Raw genomic sequence first — 19,752 nt, forward strand, 5'->3', positions numbered from 1 at the left:
GGGAGCCAGGACCCAAAGAAGGCTTAAACCAAAGACCCAGGCAGGGGCTTCTGTACCCCACTTTCTTTCTCTCCCCTTGCTGGGTGAGAACTCTTGCCCGATGCGTGCCAGGCCAGCGCTCTGTCCTTCAGCTCGTCCCAGCCCACCACCATCTGCACCTCACTTCCTGACTTTCTCCCTGTGCATTGTCTGGGCATGAAGAAGGTGGCCCCGGGGGACAGGCCCAGGCAGACGTCTCTTCTGTCCAGCTGCAAGGAAAGACTTGGATGTCTGCCCCAGCCAGTGCGTTAGCCCAGCTGTGCAAATCCTGCCAGTGATGGCCCCCGGAGATAAGGGGTTGTTGGGTGGGCCACTGAGGGCTGCACAGGGTCCCCAACAAGTGTGGGATTATCAACAGAAAACATTTCTTCCATCCTGCTGCCCAGGCTTGCCCTTTCCTCCTTTCTCTCTCTCCCTTTCTTTTCCCTTTTTCTTAATACCGGGTCTTGATCCAGGGCCTTTACACAGAACTACATCCCTAACCTGCTTGTAATTTTGAGACAGTCTTGCTAAATCAGTAAATTGCCTAGGCTGGGCTTCAATTTCTGGTCCTCTTGCCTCAACGTCCCCAACTGCTGGGATTAGAAATGTGGACTCCGGTGACCAGCTTGTGTATTTATTAGTTGTAGTAGCTAAGACAGGTTCAGGGCTTAAGATGCCAGCAACTTCCATAAGTACTTTGCATATGTTGAGTCATGTAACAGCGCAGCCCACAACAGCTCGGCATAGTATATTATGGCCATCAGACAGATGAGAAAGCTTGGGCGAGAGAAGCTAAACACCTTGAGTTAGACGGAGCTGATACTAGATCCACACACTAGATGGGTGCTCCTGGTTATAATGTCACTCAGCTGGGTGCCAGTTTGCCTGTCTTACCTTCAGTCGTGTTTTTGGAGCTCACCTGTCAGGCTCTCGGAATGAAGACAGAAAGGTATGGTGGGGAGGAGCCTGAGGCCCAGTATTATCCAGAAGCAGGCAGCAGCCATCCGTGAAAATGCTTGGGCCTCGCTGGCTAGCCCTCTCCATCCTCACTTGGCCCCGGAGGCTGGGGTATGAGTGGCAGTGTGACGCAGGCCAGCGACCCTCTCTTTGGCCTGGGCCCGAAGTGTCTGGTGTCTCCGTCTGTCAGCCTGTACTGCGTACAGCAGGAGCTTACTCAGGTTTGTAGCGGCTGGGGAATGTGGGCCCAACTCGACAGTTTCGAAGCATCCCCAAGATGGGTGCTCCTGGTTATAATGTCACCCACAGGTGCTCAAGGAAGGAAGGGGACAGGGAAAGCACACAGACACGCCGAGCGACCAGGACCGGGGTCAGGACCATGGCACATCCGGGGATGTCCTGTCTCCCCTCTGTCCCTTTCCTGAGCTCTGAGAGTCTGTCCCACACTTGTGCTTTTTGGCTAGCTGCCTCATTCCTGAATCCACTCCAAACATTGACCTTTCATGGTCATTTTAAGTGTGGGGAGGAGCCAGAAGTCCCAGGGTGTCAGATCCAGTGAATAACTTGGGGAGGACACCCCATAATGTTTTACGAGCCTGCCTGTCTGTTTGATGGTACTTGCCAACTGCATTCACTGGATATTTGATTACACCTTTAAAAGACACTCACAAAAGAGGCTTCCAGAACTGCTTCAGACTATGGCAAGAATGATGGGTTAAGTGTGTTTGAAGCAAGTGTTGACAGCACAATTAACCACAATGTGTCTCTTACTGTACTAACTTTTTCTCACTTAAACATTCACTGTCTTGTTCAATCAGTCCTTTTTTGTGTCTGGCCCTGGGGCTGCCTAGGGAAAATGGTTACCTCCTCGGGGTCCCCAGGAAAGGACCTGATGGGGCTGTTTATCTTTGTCCATCCAAGGTGCCCAGGCTTAAGTTCCCAGCCAGGCTGGACAAGGACAGGAAGCCTGCAGGTCCTCAGGAAGGAGGTTCCCGGGTGCCTGTTTTAAACACCAGGAATGAGTCCTGTACCTTCTCGGGGGGCACAAGTCTGAAATCAAGGTGCCAGCAGGGTTGGCTCATCTCAGAAAGACCTCATTCCAGGACTCTGTTCTCTGAGGTGTGTGGAATGTTGGAGTTGGACAGGTACAGCTTCCAACCCCTCCATGCTGCAGTATGGCCAGGCGACCTAGAGGTGTTAAACCCCAGTGGCTCTCACAATGGACTGGAGAGTCCATGCCCCATGGACAGCAATGACCCACGAACCAGCGCTGACCCACTCCGTTCTACAACAGCAGTGGTTGGTGGGTGGCCGAGTCCTGGGCCTATGAAGCAAGCAAGTGGTTCATTTCTAAGATGATCTAATTCTCTACTTTGTTTGGCTAAAAAATTTTTTATTATTGGTAGATATATGAGATATAATATTTGCATTCATTTTAGGGAATTGATGCTTACATATTGTAGCTTGGTTGTTTTCCATCCCTTTTCACCTTTCTATCTTCCCCCTCCCTCCCTTGGCTAAAACTTTTTTTTTTTTTAAATTTATTTTGTGTGTGTGTGGCCAGCTCAGCCCACCAGGGGGCAGGGCTGGCTGGTATGTGGTGCTGGGGGATTGAACTGTGGTCCCTGTGCTTTGCTTAGCTTAGCTTAGCTTGTTCTAAGTGGGTGCTTTAGACCACTGAGCCATCTCACCAGCCCTTGGCTAAAACTTTTAAGCAGATTTTACTTGGTGGCTTCCTAGCCAAATCGGCCATGAGAGCTATTTGTATTTCAGAAGCCCCAATTCTGGATTAAGGTAAGAAACCAACCCTCTCTGTTTCTTTGGCCATGACAGACCTCACCAATCAATCATGGACTCAACCCCAAGATCCCAGACAGAAAGCAAGGCAGAGACCAGAATCCATGATGGTGTAAATAGACTTACAATAGTCTTTCTTTCTTTCTTTCTTTCTTTCTTTCTTTCTTTCTTTCTTTCTTTCTTTCTCTTTCTCTTTCTCTTTCTCTTTCTCTTTCTTATACTGGGGATTGAGCACAGGGACTTCACATTGAACTACATCTGCATTCACTTAAACTTTTTTTCTTTTTCATTTCATTTCATTTATTTATTTGGTTTTGAGACAGGGTCTCATTACATAGTTTCGACTGCTCTTAAAGTCAGTGGACAGCCCGGGCTGGTCTTGAACTCATAGTGACCCTCCTATCTCCATCTCCGAGTGCTGGGATTATGGCATGCACCATTGCATCCTGCCAAATCTTTTATTTTGATACGAGGTCCCACTAAGTCACAAGTAGCCCGGGCTGGGCTCAAGCTCGCCATCTTCCTGCCTCACCCCCGCAGCGCTGACAGGCGTGTGCCCCAGGCCCAGCGACAGTGTGACTGCTATCTGCTCTCCTGCCTGAGCTCCAGCCTCTGCCCTCTGCACCACCTCGCCCTGATGCCCAAAGAAGATAAGCATCTGGTGTGGCCTAACTTCTGCCCTCCCCATGAACCTCGAGACAATGTTCTCAGAGCTGCATGAGCCCCAGGATTCAGGCCCACCTTTGAAAACCAGGGATTGCCCGAGGGCAGCAAGGAATGTCCACGGGAGTGCTTCTCCAGGAGGGGAGGGGACCCAGGACCCTCCACCTGTGGATCAATTCCGGGCAGCTCTGAAGGCTGAACAGTCAGAACTCACCCATGGGGCCATGGTTAGGGGTCAATTCTGCCCCCGCCCCCAAAGGGGTCAGAGGCCTATGGCGAGGTCCCTAGGAATGGGAACTGACTTGGAAACAGGGCCGAGTTAAGGTGAGGTTATTGTGGTGGGCCCTCACCCACACAACCACAGCCCTTATCAAAAGGGGGAAATGTGGACCCAAAACAGAAATTCACAGAGAGGGAATGACAGGATTTCCGCATCTGATTTCAAACTCTGGTCCAGAACTATGGGCCAGTCATCCCTTTTCATTTAGGCCTCTTGGTCTGCAGTATTGTTACCGTAGCAAACTAAGACAGGCATCGCCACGGACCGCTGGCTCCTTATAGGATGCCCGCTCAACGCAATAATCCACACGAGAGAAAAGGACCAACAAAGCAAGTTTCGAGCTGGACTCAGTGGCGCACACCTGTGGCCCCAGCTATTCAGAAGGCTGAGGCAGGAGGATCACAAGTTTGAAGCAAGCCCAGGCAACTCAGCAAGGCCCTGTCTCAAAATAAAAATTTAAAAAGGGCTGGGGATTAGAGGAGCGTTTGGCAAGTATATGTAAGACTGGGTCGGCTAGAAAAGATAAGGAAGGGAAGTAGGCGGTTTGGTTGGTGCTGTCCACTGATGCCCACTGCCTCCTGGGTAGGGGCTGGCCAGGCCCCACATAGGACGGTAGCCAGGAGTCTGGGCAAGTACCTTCTCACTTCACCCCCACGCGGCAGCTGCCCTGCTCCGCTGCCAGCCCTGCTGCACACTCAGGGTGACTTGCACACACGGAAACTTCGAAAAGAACAACATGCAATAGCAATTTTCTCTTCCTGCTTCTTTTCATAAAGAAACAGAAAATTCAAATCCATCTTTCTTGTTGTGTTCACAGAAAAGAACAAAAATATACTAAGAAAGAAGCCAGCAGCCAGACAACACACACCCAGTTTCCAGCGAAAAGTCGCACAAATCCCAGTGCCCATAAATAAACCAACAGCCGCGGGGAGAAGCTCAGAAGAGGCGCAGTCCAGGCAATGGCAGCGTCTCTGTGCCAACACAGCAGGCAGCGAGGCCAGGGTCAAGCGAGGCGGGGGCTGGGGGTCCACACTGAGCCCCAAGTCCCTCAGAAGGCTTGAGTAATTTGCACTGAAGCCAGAAGCTCGGAGAGTGTGGAACCTGCTGAGTTCACACTTGTAGTCCTCCTGCCTCAACCTCCCAGATGACTGGAGTTACGAGTGTGCATCGCTGTGTCGTCCTCATCATGTGCCCTTTAACAGGCTAACTCACGTGTCCTGATTTGCCTGGGCCTTGGCTGGTTTAAGTCCCACACCCTAGGGACCTCCTGAATTCCAGGAACCAGAGGCCGTTGGTCCAGGTGGAGAGAAGGAGACAGGATAAGAGAAGGAAGCGACTGAGCGAGGCCGAGTAGCTGAGCCAGGCCCACAGCTGGGGGAGCTCCAGCAGCCTGAGTGGGGACAACGGGAAGAGAAAAAGCTAGGAGTCCACGTGGAGCCATGGTCTCCATGATCTGACAGTTTCATGTGTCACTGCCCGAGTAGGACACAGTGTCACACTGCGCCAGGGAGCTCCCTGGACAGAGCTTAGGACACACGTGGCAATCAGAGAACAGGATGAACCTGCACGGGCCTGGCCTGTGACTTCACACGATCCTGGAGCCGAAGGGGGTACACAGGGTGGTGGGGGTGGCAGAATGAGGGGAGATTTTTCAGAATTAAGAATTGTTTTTAATCTCGCTGTATTGTCTTTTGAAAAGCAAGCAAGGGCAGCGAGGCATCTGAGGGCACATGGACAATGAGGTCACTGGCCAAAGGTCTCCACGGCTCAGTGGGAATGGCAGACAAGCTGAAGCCACCAGGAAGAGAGAGTTGGAATTGAAACCCTGCCGTATCCGTCCCCAGGACTCAGAGCAGGCAGCTGCAGGGACGATGCGTTCAGCAAGAAAGCCAAGTGCTGGGAGCAGCCTGGGGCGAGGCTTCCCAGGCTTCCCTTGCGTAGAAATGACGCACCATGTGTGCTTCTGTCTGTGTTTGTGTTGCAACCACCTTCAAAGGGGCCCTGGGGGCTGGCGGAGGGTGACAGGTGACAGGTGGCTGCAGGCCGCTCACGAGGGACTCGCGTCCACCTCAAACATTCAGTACCTGTTGCGGGGTGCATCCCCCAAAACATACATCCATCCTGATCGCTGTGAGCTACGAGTGTGGCCTTCCTGGGAAGACAAGTGTCCGTGTGTGCAGTTAGGGTCTCTGGGTGTGTGGTCAGGGTTCCGAGGGCCCTGCCCCCGTCTGACTGTTTCTTTGTGGTGCTCCTGGTTGGCCCCCGGGCCTTTGCACGGAGTGAGCTCCGAACTCCTCCCTGCTGTTTTTCACTTTTTGGTTTTATGAGAACGAGTTTGCAGCACACACGGGGACTGTCCCTCACGGGGCTTGGTGCCTACGCGCTACTCATTTTCATACCTTCTATTTCTGCTTCCCTTCCCTGCTTCCCTATCCCCTCCATCTCTTGGTCTCTTTCCCCTTTGCAAAATCTCTAGCTCCCTGTTTCCTGTCATCTTTCATTTCATTCTTCAAATTATTTATACTGCTGGCCATGGTGGTGCACGCTTGTCATGCTAGCACTCTGGAAGCTGAGGCAGGAGGATCGCAGCTAGTTCAAAGTCAGCCTGAGCTATGTAGTGGCAGGGAACAGCGCTCCAGGGGCTGTTTGTTTGGCAGCTGTGCTTGAGAGGACATGAGGACTTGGAGAGCCACAGAAAAAAATAGGTCCTCTTCCTTGAAAAGGGGAGGGGCTGAGCATGGCACCCACTTGTCATCCCAAGGCTCTGGAGGCCGAGGCAGGACAATTGCTGTGTGCTCAAGGCCAGCCTGAGACCCTGTGAGGGAAGACAGCGTGCAAAGATTTAATGGGAAATCCATTTACTCACCAAATCCAGTTCTGCAGGTGTAGGTAGGAGGCCTGGATGTTGGCTCCATTCCAGACAGTACCCTACTGACACAGTGTGGGTCCTAGACAGCCACTGCCCCTCTGGGCCTCAAGGTGAAGGACTCCACTCCTCTGTGAACAAGCCCCCAACTTCTCCAGCGCCACCCCCAGACTCCAGAGGTCGGCTGTGCTCTTCCTGGGCTGGACACTGCAGAGTTGTCACCATCCTGGAAAACCCTTGACAGCTGCGGCCGTCACCTCCCCAGGGACCCTCTCACAGGGACAAGTGACTCATTTCTCCTTCATGTCCTGGACAAGATCCAGCGTCCCTCATGTGATTTTAAGGTAAATTGTCTTCCTTTTAGTCCTTGTTATACTACAGCGAGGGCACAATGTTGATGTCTGTTTTTTCCATCTTTTGTTTTTTGGGACAAGGTCTTGCTGTATAGTTCAGGCTGGCCTTGTACTCACTCTGCAGTCCAGCCTGGCCTTACATTTGCAGCGATCCTCCAGCCTCAGCCTCCCCAGTACCAGAGCACAGGCGCACACTGCCAAGCCTGGCGGACGCTTCGTGCATGGGTGAGTTACGTACGGAGGATTCCCAGGCTCCAGAGCGAAAGGCACGTCACCAAACATTGGTGTTATGTGAGGAGCGCTGGGCCTGGAGGCTGATGAGCCCCTGGGAAAAAGCTACGAGCCTGGAAGCAACCGCAAGTTCCAGTTAGAAGCACGTGACCGGATGTGGCGGATGAGCCTGCAGTCCCAGTGACGCCTGAGGCCGAGGCAGGAGCGTCGAAAGTTCCCAGCCAGCTCTGGCAACTTGGTGACTTAGTGAAACCCTATCGCAAAATAGAAACGTGGGAAGGGTAGAGGTGCGGCTCAGGGCAGAGCTCTCGCAGCAGGCCCTGGCTTCCGGCTCTGCTACCGCGAAAAGTAATCAGGCAGCGAGCAAGTAGGTAAATCAACCCAGGCAGCGCAGAGCCCCACCACCAGCCGGTGCGGGAGCTGCTGCCACCCCCAGGGAAGCTGAGCCCACCTCTCTGCCCTGCGCTGGCCCAGCTGGGACCCCACCCACGGAGGCCAGGCGCCCAGCAGAGGCAGGGGCTCCTGTGGCCGGAGACTGCACCTGAATCCACTCGGGCGCAGTCACCCTTCACAGAGCGAGCGAGCGGCTGACGTCATCCACCGCGAGGGCAGGAAGTGGCCAGCGAAGGCGCTTCTACTTTTGTTTCTTCTTTTCCTCCTCCCTCTCCCACTTCTGGGTTTTGTTTGTTTGTTTGTTTTTTAGTTAGGGATTCAACTGAGCTACATCCCCAGATCTTTTTATGTTATTTTTAAAAATTTTGAGACAGGGTTGCTTCATTGTCCAGGTTGGGCTGAAATGTGGGATCCTCCTGCCTCAGCCTCCAGAGTGCTGGAATTACAGGTGCAGCCCCACGGTATGCCTGGCAGAAGGCATGTTCTAAAGCGTTTGATTTTTGTCAGAAGAGCGGCTGTCCCTCAGATTTGTAGTGATTTTTAAAGTTTCTATCTTTGGTAAGAGGTGCAAACACTTAAAGATAGATGAGAGTCATCAACTCCTGCCTGAGAGCCTCAGTTGGGCCCTGCTGTCACCTAGCAAGATGAGGCTGAGGGGGTCACCAGAGGCCTTGAAGCCAGGCTAGGGGACTCAGACTCAGCCTGAGGAGCTCGATGGTGTTAGGCCAGGAGAGTCATGGCTGGACTCGCCCTCTGCAGGGTGGACCAAGGCAAGGCGGAGGAGGCTGGTCAGGGCCAGGGGTGTTGTGGGGCAGTACAAGTAGCAGCACTGTCCAGGGGCCTGTGCTGTGACCAGGCATCTGGGAGCAGCAAGATTCGGGGAGGCCCAGGTCTTCTGGAGGAGACGAGAGGACGAGACAGCGGTACCGCCATCTGGGTTAATAAATGAGTATCTTGAACAGCTGAGTGTGGTGGTACATGCCTATAGTCCTAGCACTCAGGTGGCTGAGGCAGGAGGATCGCATGAGTTCAAGGGCAGCCTGGGGTACACCGCGAAACCCTGTCTCAAGAAACAAAACAATAAATAATAAGCATGGAGGAAGCTCATCATACGCCTCCTAATGCAGCCCGGTGCCATGCCCCTGTAACCTTCCCAGCAGCCCCCCATGCAGGTCCAGTCAGATTACTGTCTCCTGCGGCACTACATGCTGTGCCGGCCCCGCATCTGAGCTAATTACTGTCCCCACTTTTACAGATAGGGAAACTGAAGCACAGAGAGGTCATGCCCCTGCATGGTGGCACCAAAGCCTGCACCCTGTCAGCCTGACCACCTGCCTGTCAGAGGCCCCTGTGCTCCTAGGGCAGCAGCGCTAACAGGTCCCAGAAGGCACAGCGGAGAGTCTGCAAGCCCAGGCCTGGGCTGGGGGCCTTCCGTTACGCCCCTGCGTCATCGCCAGCGCTCCCAGCCCCAGGGGTCCTTCTACACCTGGCCAGGCTTGCGGAGAAGGGACAGGACTGGGACCCGCCTACTCCCTGTTCTGGCCAGGACCAGGCGAGCTTCAAGCGCCCTCTGCTGGACATTCATCCCCTGCTGTGTGCATGGCCTGGTCGGGCAGGAAAGGAACAGGTCAGGCTGGGGGCTGTTGGCATCCCAAGTGAGGCCCAGGGAGAAGATGGCCCCAGTGCAGCGTGAGAAAGTGGTAGTAGGGCAGAGGAGACTGAGGTGGGTTTTTTTGAGACAGGATCTCCCTATGTAGTTCAGGCGGCCTTGAGCTCATTTGTAGTAGCACACGCTGGTCTCAAACTCTCAACAATCCTCCTGTGTGCTGGTATTACAAGTGAGTGCCACTGTGCCTGGCTCTGAGATTGAGGTGTTTGTTTTTTTTGAACCGGGGATTGAAATCAGGCCCTTGAGCTTGCCAGGGAAGCGTTTATTCCACTGAGCCATCTCCCCTGCTCCATGAGTTTTCTCTCATTTTTATAATTTTGGGGGTGGGAAGGGATCTTTTTGAGACAGGGTCTCACGATGTAGCTCAGGCTGGCCTTGAGCTCACCTTGTAACCCAGGCTGGTCTCAAACTCACAACAATCTTCCTGCCTTGGTCTCTGGAGTGCTGGGATTACAGGTGTGTGTTACAATGTCTAGCGGTTGTTTGTTTGTTGTTTTTTTTTTGGTGGGGGGGGAGAGAGAGAGAGAGAGAGAGAGAGAGAGAGAGAGAGAGAGTCCTATGTAGTGCAGGACTGTCCTTGAACTCACGGCGCTCCTCCTGCCTCAGCTCCGGAGTGCTGAGATCACAGGCGTGCACTATGCCCCACCTGGCCTCTTGTCTCTTTTTTTTCCGTGTCTGCACAGGCAAAGAAGTTTGTTTAATCCGGGTCCTGCACTGGGCCCTCCATGCCTGGTTTTTCACCTGGGAGACAGATGCTGGTGACAGTGTTTATCCCAGAGGGATCCCACGAGGTAGAGGAACTGGTGCTTGCAATAGGAATTGCTCAGAGCCTGGCACCGGGTGAATGCTGAATAGCGAGGCTTTCAGTGTTCACTAGTGTGGAACTTGGCCCAAGGGGGTCCCAGTGCCGCGACTGGAGCCCGGGTGCCTGCTGTTCCTGTGGAGGTGACACGTGCAGGGCAGGGCTGAGTCTTGGCCCTGAGCTGTGGGCCGCTGGCAGGTGTCCAGGAAGCAGGGTGTGGCCTCCACACACCCACCCAGGAGTCCACACCTCTGTCCTGACGTGGATCACAGCGGGATTCAGAGTGGAGTTTGGACTCCTCTCCCTTGGGTACAAGGCAGTCGCCCACTCAGACAAATGGAGTCGCCTGAGATAAAGGCAGGCTTTGTTCCACCCTGCCAGGCCCCACTCCAGTGAGGTCACCCATCCCTCCCTGTCTCTCGTGGGCCCTGGAAGGTCGTGTGCTAAGACCAGGCAGGGCCTGGCCCTGTTTCTTCTAAGGTGCAAGATGCCAGCCCCCTGATCCCCTAGATGTGACAGGAGAAATTCAGGGCCTGCAGGGGGTGGGGGCAAGCAGAGGCCACCAAAGTCCTGCTGTGGCTCACTCTTAAGTCACTCACCTTGGCTTCCCAAGAGGAGGTGAACTGGGTCCCTGTGGGTTTCCAGTGATGCTGCAGGCTGTTTCCTGTCTGGGGAGGTCTGGAGGTTTCGCCTCAAGATAGAGTGCACTGGTAGGCGGTAGTGTGGTGCTCACACTGGTGGCTGGGACCCGGGATGGCCTAGGGGTGCCTAGCACACTGGATGACAGCTTTGGCCATGTCCCCCGCAGAGGCTGAGGCTGGATGTGATGCTGGGAAGGGGGATTAGAGGCTGGAGAGTGGCAGGGATGATGCAGTTTGTCTCTAAGCCAAGCCCCATCCTCTGTTACGAACATACTCCTAGCTGGGACTTCATGGACAGAGGAGACCTGCTGAGCTGTCCCAGCCTCAGGGCAGGACACCACCTCAGGACTCTGTTTGCAGTTCCAGGACCTGAGCATCCTGAGCTCTGAAACTGTGTCCCTCCCCAAGCTGGAATCTTCCCCCAAACAAAGAAAAAGCGGCGAACATTTCCTGGGTTCCCCTGTGGGGGTGGGGCATGGTATGAATAGGAAGGGGACGAATGTAGGGCTTCAGGTGTCAACCCGGACCCAGCCTGGTCTGGTGGGCATATTTGCCTGTGTGTGAAGCCACTGATGTGCTAGCATCTGCGGGGCCGAGACCTCTCTAAGTGACATGACAGCAGCCAGGAACATGCCCAGAGGCCCTGAGTTCCAGCACGGGGCCCTGAACTACTCAGGTCCCTGGCTGCGTCCTGTGACCAGGGGCTGCCACGGCTGATGCTTGCTGACGTACACAGTCATTTAGTCACTCAGCAAATATTTATTGAATACCTCCTGGGAGTCACTTGAGGCCCTGGGAACCGGACAGGGCAAGACAAAGTCCATGGGCTCCCGGGGCGTATGGGAGTGGGTGGGTGGGGACAAGAGATAAAAAGCAAAAGAATAAACACAGATGAGCAGAGGCGACAATAAAGGGTATCTCTCCACTTTTAATGACGGCTTCACCAACACCCTGTGGCTTCCAAACATCAGTTTTCTTTTGTGGTCGAGCTCCGCAGGCCGGTTCTTCTGCTGAGCTTGCTATGGTCCCTTATGACCTCAGGTGTCACCCATGGCTCCGCTGTGGCTGCAGTGGGCTCACCGGGCCTCAGGCACACATCTGCGCCTTGGTGTGGTAGTCAGCTGGTCCTTCTGTCCACGTGGCTTCTTGGGATCAGCAGTCCAGGCTGGGGCTTCCTTGCATAGTGACTGCAGGGTCCCAGGGGCCCCCCATGGCTGCAAGGCTGTTTGGGGCTCAGGCCCTGGAATGAACACAGGGTGGCCCCTGCCACCCTCCTGACACACTCAAGGCACAAGACCAGCCTGAAGCAGGTAATGGGAAAGTGAACTTCTGTGTTTGGGTACCACCATAGCCATGGTTTTCAACCAGTTAAGGCGACAACAGATGAACCAGGTGACGGGAGGAGGCAGAAGTCACAAATCAAGATCATGCACATGCTGGCTTGGGATGACAGTGTTAGACTTAAAACATTAGGGTTTTTTATTTATGTTTTAAAGACAGGGTCTCACTATATAGCCCAGTCTGGCCTTAAACTCATGAAGATGCTCTTTCTCAGCTTCCCAGGGCTGGGGTTGAGAGGCGTGCACCACTACAAGTTTAAAAAGTTTTTAAAACTAGATAACATTCCAGCATCCATGCAAAACTCAGAAGATAAGGCAGCCCTAAGGCCACCCTCCCTTGCGGCTCTGGGCCAGCCGAGTATCCCACGCTGGGTGTCAACACCAGGCTGCTGTCCTTCCTCTTGGGACTCTCTGGCTTGTGCTGCCTGATCGTTGATCAAAGAGCCGAGTGAGAGCCCTCTCCCAGCTAGCCAGGCCACTGCAAGCAGAGAAGGGGAGGGCCAGGGAGAGCCCTGGGTGGTGTCTGTCTTCGCTGTACACCTGTAGGTCCCTCTCATTGCCACCAGTATGGGCCTTTCCATGTTGAGCCCTTGTGACACAGGGCTGGCAAGGAGCAGCAGAAGCTGCCGAAAAAGGCAGCCGGGATGCTGCGCCCGGAGGATGAGGAGCTGGGAGCCAGGATGAGGCGGTGGACAGGCTCCACTCAGGCCAATGGCCTGGGGTCACCAAAGCAAAGCCGAGCAGTGGACTAGGGCCCTTTGTGGTGGCTTGGAGGACACAGTGAGATGGCTGGATTTCCTTTTCCATATGTTGGGGTGTGAGAAAAAGGGCATTAGGCTGGGGACAAAGATGGGGACCTTTCTTTTCCTACACCTCCCACTCTTTGATTATTCTAAGACAGGGTCACATGAAGTTGCCCGGGCTGGGCTCAAACTTGCCACCTTCTGCCTCAGCCTCTCAAGAGCCTAGGATTCCAGATTTGCACCACTGTACCCAGCTAGAGGTGGGTCTCATAAAAGGCTCTGGGGCTGTGAGCAGGGACAGCAGGAGGAGGGCTGGGCAGGGGCAGGTTTTACAGGCTGAATGGGGTCCCCAGCTGCCTCTGAGAAGCTGAGAAAGAGAAGGCCCTGGATGAGGCTACAGGCTTGAGATGGGAGGTTTGAGCAGCATGGCTTCTGGGATGAGGCTCAGCTGACCCCGGCCTTGCCCCACCCCCTCAGGGGCAGAAGTCCTGTTCCTACAGTCCTGGCAGGGCAGTGGTGCTGTACTCCTGGTTCCGCTGGATGAGCCACATTCCCACCTGTGTGCGGGGGTGGTCCATGGCTTAACGACTCCATACATTGCCTCAGACCCTGGTCAGCTGCCCAGGCCTGGGCTCCCAGGCTGGCAAGTGGCTTCCCTGCAGGCTCCAGGGAGACTCTGGCCCCTTGCATTCTGGGGCTGTGCATTGCCTGCCCTGCTCCAATCTCTGTTTTCCTCTGACCCTCCTGCTTTACTTTTGTAGGGACTCCTGTGGTGACACTGGACCCACCCAGAAAACCCCAGGATGACCTGCCATCTCAAAAGCCTTCATTTGGTCAAGCGTTGTGGGGCAAACCTGTAACCCCAGCATTCTGGGAGGCTGAGGCAAAAGGATTGCAAGTTCAAGCCTAGCCTGGGCAACTCAGCAAGACTCTATCACCAGAAAACAATGCCAGGTAACAAGCTCACTGGTTCTGGGATGAGGATGTGGACAGTTTTGAAGCTGAGGACATCATTTTGTGTACCACAATGTTAGGTGGCTGTAAGGACAAAGTACTCATTTTCCTATTAGAAGCAATGGAGGGACACTGCCTGCAGCCACCCTGCAGCCCCACAGAGCCCCGTTGACTGAAGCCAGCAAGGGGCCTCCTCTGCCCAGCACAGGGGACATGGGCAGGGAGGAGAGCAGGGGCCAGGGCTTCCTCGAGTCTGCCACTGCACCCCACCACGCTCCTTCCCTGGATAAGAAGTCTTACGAGGGGCCTGACCTCAGGGGTGAGGAATGGAGGTGCTGCAAGGGCAGAGACTGAGAAGGCCTTGCAGCTGGGGACAGGGACATAGACAGGACAGGCACACGCCAAGTCCTGGGACTCCAGGCTGCTGGCAGGGTGCTGGGCACTGGAGGCTTGCTGTCCCATGGCTCTAGTCATGCCACATGACTATTGTACTTCCTGAGCCCTGGCCTCTGGGGCATCCCACAGTGGTCTGCCCTTGTGCCCACCATCACCTTGTGGTCGGGGCCAGGTGGGAAAAATGACAAAGCTTCTGCTCTGCCAGGCCTGCAGGACACTGCACTCTCTGCTCCCGGGAGGATATTCCTCTGGCGCCCTGTAGGTAACCTGGCAGTGAGGGCCACACATCCCTTATCATGGACATCCCAGGAGGTGTCCTTGGCCCTCTGCCTCACATTGTCTGGCAGACCTGCCTTTGACAGTTTTCTATACCACCAAGTTTTATAGGGTCACCCTCTCTGTCTTGGTGGCAAGAGGAAACTTGGGGGCACTGATTCTCTACAAAGGGAATTCAACAACGTATAGCTGGACCTGCCGTGTGGGCTCCTCTGCTCTGCTGACACCGAGCTTCCCTCCGTGGAGGAAGGCACATAGAAACTGTAGTGGCTTTCTACCTGGCAGTCAACTTACTACACCCAGTTGAATTAGACTAGCATGATGCTGGGTGTGGGAGGCCCACCTGAGGATTGTTGCTAGCAGCAGAAATGGCAGAACAGAGGGCCAGCAAGATAGCTCAGTGGACTATGCGTCTGCTTAGGCAAGCGCAGGGACTGCAGTTTGATGCCCGGCACCACATGCTACACTGAGCCCCGCCCCTGGGCAAGCTGAGCTGCCCACTGAGACTGGGCATGGTGGCACATGCCTGTAATCCCAGGACTGGGGAGGCTGAAAACAGGAGGATCCCTACGAATCAGAGCTGTATAGTGAGACCCTGTACCAAATACATTTAAAAAGGGGGGGGGGCAGAACAGGAGAAGCTGCTGGAACTCTGTTGGGGATGGTGTGTGGCACAGCTGTTGAACTGCTAAAAGCTGCTAAGTCTCTTGAGCTGTTCTTCTGGAATACTGTTTCCTTGCTATTTTTCCTGAAATTTGGAGGAGCTTTGGTCATCTTGAGTGTTGCTTCCTGGCAATGCTAGAGAAGGAGGAGGAGAAGACAGTGCACTGCTCAGCCTCATGGAGAGGCTTGTCGTGTTGGCTTTCCTGACAGAACTCAGCTTTCCTCGCTGCTGGAGCAGCTCGGGACGCGTGTTCTGAGGACGGCTGTGGTATCTTTGGGGGAGCTCTGATGCTTGCTTTGGGCACTGCTTCCTGGGTCCAGTTCAGTTCCCTCAGCCTGCTGGCACCACTGACCTTTGGGCCTTTCCAGCACAGATCTGTGAAGCAGGCCTGCATGAGACTTTGTCGTGGGCTCTAGGCCTCCAGCTGGACCTAAGGCATTGTATGAACTCTAGGATTTCACCTGGACTCATGCAGGATATTAGGATCTAGACCCTCAGCTGGATTTTTTAGTGTTTAGTGTGTGGATAGATTTCCTGCAGTTCTTGTATATGATTCTTGGGTGATTCATTATAAAATATTATAAAATGTCCTGTATTGTATTGTTCCCCTTGCAAAAACCCCAAACCATGATAACAACCTTTTTTTTTTGGTGGTACCAGGGATTGAACTCAGGACCTTGCACTTGCCAGGCAAGAACTTATTCTGCTGAGCTATATCCCTAGCCCCCAATAGCAACCATCTTTGAGGGAAGATGACAGACACTTTTTTGGACAGGTAGGGGAGACCGAGGCACCACACACACAAGGACTTCCAGGACAGCTGGTCTAGGAGCTGACATGGGGCTGTACAAATCCCAGCATGAAACATCAACAGGATTTTCAAGAACTGAATCCCATCACATCCACACTCTGACCCAGCAGGAACCACTCTTACAAACCAGAAATAACCAGCATGCCTTCCCCATCAAATTCATTTATTAGGTTAATTAAACAGCTTAAAGACAATCCATTTTGTTCAGTACCCTTCTAGAAAATATTTCAAGTTTTAAATGAACTTCCAATGCAGAAAACAAAATTACTTGTACCATACACAAATTTCAGATCAAAATACAACACTCTGTTTCTGTTTTCTTACAGTTATAAAATCCAGTCAATACAAACTACGTAAAAAAGATAAAACACTTTCACTAATCCTTGGTACCAAAGAACCGCACAATGACAATGCGTCTGGTCCCCAGGGCAGGGGTCAGGCCCCACAGGGACCCCGAGACACACCAAGCCTAGAAACAAAGTGCGTGCTGCTTAATGTAAGAAAGTTAACACATCCTTCTGCATCAGTGTTACTTGTAAACCACAAAGCAACTTCATACGAAAGGTTACTATTTCAAATTACTTCTAACTTCGCTAAGTTTCATACCAGCGAAAGAACAGAAAGTTACCCCAAAAAGAGACCCATACATGTGGGCCACAGCACAGGACACAAGGGACATTCCAACAAAATCAAGTTAGCACCATTTTTGTGCTAGCCTACTGGATTCGGGGAGTACAATTTCACAAGCTGCAATCTTCAAATATTTTGAACTTTCAGTATAATGTGCCTAATTTATGTATGTTCATTGCAAATGACTGCTTTTCAATAGGACTGTTTAAAAAGATAACTTTATCACACACAAAACACCATCATCTGAACACACGTTGAAGCAGACTTCGCAACTTGGAACTTCACTAGATAATAAAAGCAGCAAGACTTAAAATACAGATACATTAAACAGATTTGTGTTTAGCAGGATGGACGTGGGGATGGTATGTTTGGAATCTGGAACTTATATGGTCTTTATAGCATTTTCCTTACAATAGTAAATGCATCCAAAATGACAAATCAAGCATCTGCTAAAAACCCAGTTCTGTGGATGAATGACAGTCGCACACTAACTGCCCTCCACAACACAGGCAGGCATGGCAGGAGTGGGGCTGGCCGGCCTGCAGGACCACGGCCCACTGTGGACTGGGGAGCATCAAACTGAATTTACAGTCCTGGCTTAAGGAGTTTCCTTGACCATCTGCTCTTGTAGCAGAAGACCTACATCACTGACAAAAGCCACACACAGCTCCACACACACGGTGTGCTGTGGGAGGGCTGCGCTCAATGAGGGGCACAAAAGGCCCTCCTCACTGGTGGCGCAGCATCAGGATGAGATCTGGTGCTGCTCCCGGGAACCGCCTAGCGCCGGGTGGGCTGGCACAATTGAGCTGGCCACAGTGACCAGCTTTCACTATGGAGCTGAAGTCACCACTTCTTCATGATTGTCACAGACCACAAGGGAGGGACACACACCACCAGAGAGCAGCCCTCCGCTGTCAGCAGTGACCTGAGTGTGAGAGGAGGAACCAGGCGAAGGCTGGGTTACAAATGAGTTCAAAAGGAAAAGAACCCCACGGTGGGAAAGGCTGACTACTTAGTTGAGCAAGTTCTGCTGAATAAAACAGCCTGTGCCTTTCTCAACTCAAGGCCACTGGAGACATTGCCCAACCGGAAAATATTTACCCCGCCCCCGAAGTGCCCTGGAAAACTGAAGGACGGTGTAATGCACAGACGAGCTTTACTGATTTCCTAAAGCTGCTAACACGCTTTCCCCCATGGCTCAGAGCCCACGTGTCAGAGTCAAGATCAATGCACTATGCTAGACTAACAATAAAAAAATTTCTGGAATTTCATTTGAAGCAAAAATTTCTTCTGACAAATATATGAGAAGGTGGTCTCTCTCTCTTTCATTGTAAATAAGAATGCGCACTTTAAATTCTACTCCCGATTTGAAGTGCAGGATGTGTTTCGATCAAAGCTAAACTAGAAGAGGAAACACTGGCCCCAGTCTGCTCTATGGAACACGCCCCAGGACTCAGAGCTGAGACCCCTCACAGGCCGCCCTGCAGGGCAACGCTCCCCTGCTTGAGTTCTAAGGGGGCCCCACAGCCTGCGCTGGGTGCTAGTGCTGAGGTAGTGGGTGGGGCTGGGCCTGGCCCACTGGCAGGAAGGGGAGGTGACGGCCCTAGACCACAGCTGCTAGGGCTGAGCCTGGGACAGGAGAGCGTTCTCAGTCCCAAGCTTGCGCCCAGCAAGCTCCTCGGGCCAGGTGACAGGACTGACGACTCCACAAGTCCCAGGAGGCTGATGTCCTAGACACTATGTGGGCTACAGAACCAGAAGAGGGATTTCTGTCTCCCTTCTTTTCCTCTTTTCTTTGCTACACAAGTCAAGCAGCTAGGGACCTGGGCCGGGAGCTGTGTGGGACAGGGGAACAAAGCAGGCAGCAAGCCGACTGCCAAGAGAAGGGTGAAAATAAGAACTATCATAAACAGGCCCAAAATACCCTCTCCCTGGGGACAAAAGGCCCCAAACTGGCAGAGAAAGACACAGTGCCTGTGGTGAGGGCCAACATCCCTGGAGACAGCTCCTACTAGTGTGGCCACAGAAAGAAACCAACCCTAGCGCAGGGCAAAATGTGCTGAAGAGAAGGTGCCCGTGGCCACTCCCTGTGATCACAGGGGCAGTGGCAGAGAGCACAACTCGCCCTCTCCCTGGAGAGGCAGGCGAAAAGATGCAAGCGCAAGACGAGGTGGCTTAGGGGCTCCCGGCTCTGTCCGGTCTGTCAGGCAGCAAGAGGGCAGAAGGGGGCATGGAGAGCAGGAAGCATGGTTCTGGCGGCCAAGCAGGTTTAGGGAAAGCCCTAGAAATGAGGAGGGAGCAGGAGAACCCACATGCTCGGATGTAGATGGGAAGAAGTTGCCACGGCACCCTGGATTCAGGGCAGAGCGTGTAGTAGCTGTCCTACTGCTACAGGGTCACCGCAAAGATGGTCTCAAGAGTTCCAGGGATCGAACTCAGGACCTTGTGTAGGTGCTTATGAAGCTGAGCTATATCCCCACCCACACCTCCATCACTGGGGAACCGTGTTCTCTATTTGAAGGTTTAGGTCATGTCATTCATTGTCCACCCTCCCATAGTACAGATTTGTTTGCTTGTTTTTCAGTTTCATACAATATCCAAGGTAAGAAAGTATCTTGTAAGCCTACTGACCTCAGAGATCAAGAAAACAGTATGATTAGTATAGATGACTACTGGTGATATTTCAGTGAAAAAAGATTCAATTGTGGAAAAGAATTTTAAGTGTTATTAGAGGCTTCGTCAGGCCAATTCTGAACAGAGAGCTACTTATTATGACCCTCAATACTGTATTTGGGAGTGTTTCAGGTATTGAGAATTACCCTGAACATAACTAGAGATGTGGAGGGAGGATACAGGCCCAGAAGTAAATAATTTCATAAACACAGAGAGAAACACAATCCTGGAATGCAAGTGACTGCAAAGCCAGGGACAATCAGGGTGAGCGGCTCAATGCCCTGCGCTGGCCGCTGACAGTCTAAGGGAGTTCCTCCGCACACCAGAGGGGGAAGGCCACCCCACCACTGGGACAGTAAGAGGAGGAGCTGCGAGTGTCCTCACCCTAGAGCCTGCACCCACATTGCTGGGTCTGCTCAAGAAAGTGGCAGTTCAGTATCCAGGGAGACAGCACCATTGCTGGAAAAGAGGGAATAGCCTGGATCTCCAACACCACTGAAGGGAGGGGCCTGGGTCTGCAGGTGTTGGCAGGGGCTAGCCACTGTCACCTAAGAAGAAGCTTCGCATTCTCCCAGAAACAACCTCTCAC

At 53.0% G+C, this 19,752-nt stretch overlaps 1 long non-coding RNA gene across 1 annotated transcript; it reads left to right on the forward strand.

Moving 5' to 3' along the window:
• Positions 1–9,113: 9,113 nt before the first annotated feature.
• On the forward strand, positions 9,114–11,223 carry LOC111815071. Its single transcript, XR_002819877.1, has 3 exons — positions 9,114–9,188; positions 9,914–10,070; positions 10,924–11,223. It is a non-coding gene; the product is annotated as an uncharacterized LOC111815071 (long non-coding RNA).
• Positions 11,224–19,752: the final 8,529 nt, after the last annotated feature.

This window comes from Octodon degus, unplaced genomic scaffold, assembly GCF_000260255.1.
Source record: "Octodon degus isolate 3935 unplaced genomic scaffold, OctDeg1.0 scaffold00011, whole genome shotgun sequence".
In the NCBI taxonomy this organism is placed as follows: Eukaryota; Metazoa; Chordata; class Mammalia; order Rodentia; family Octodontidae; genus Octodon; species Octodon degus.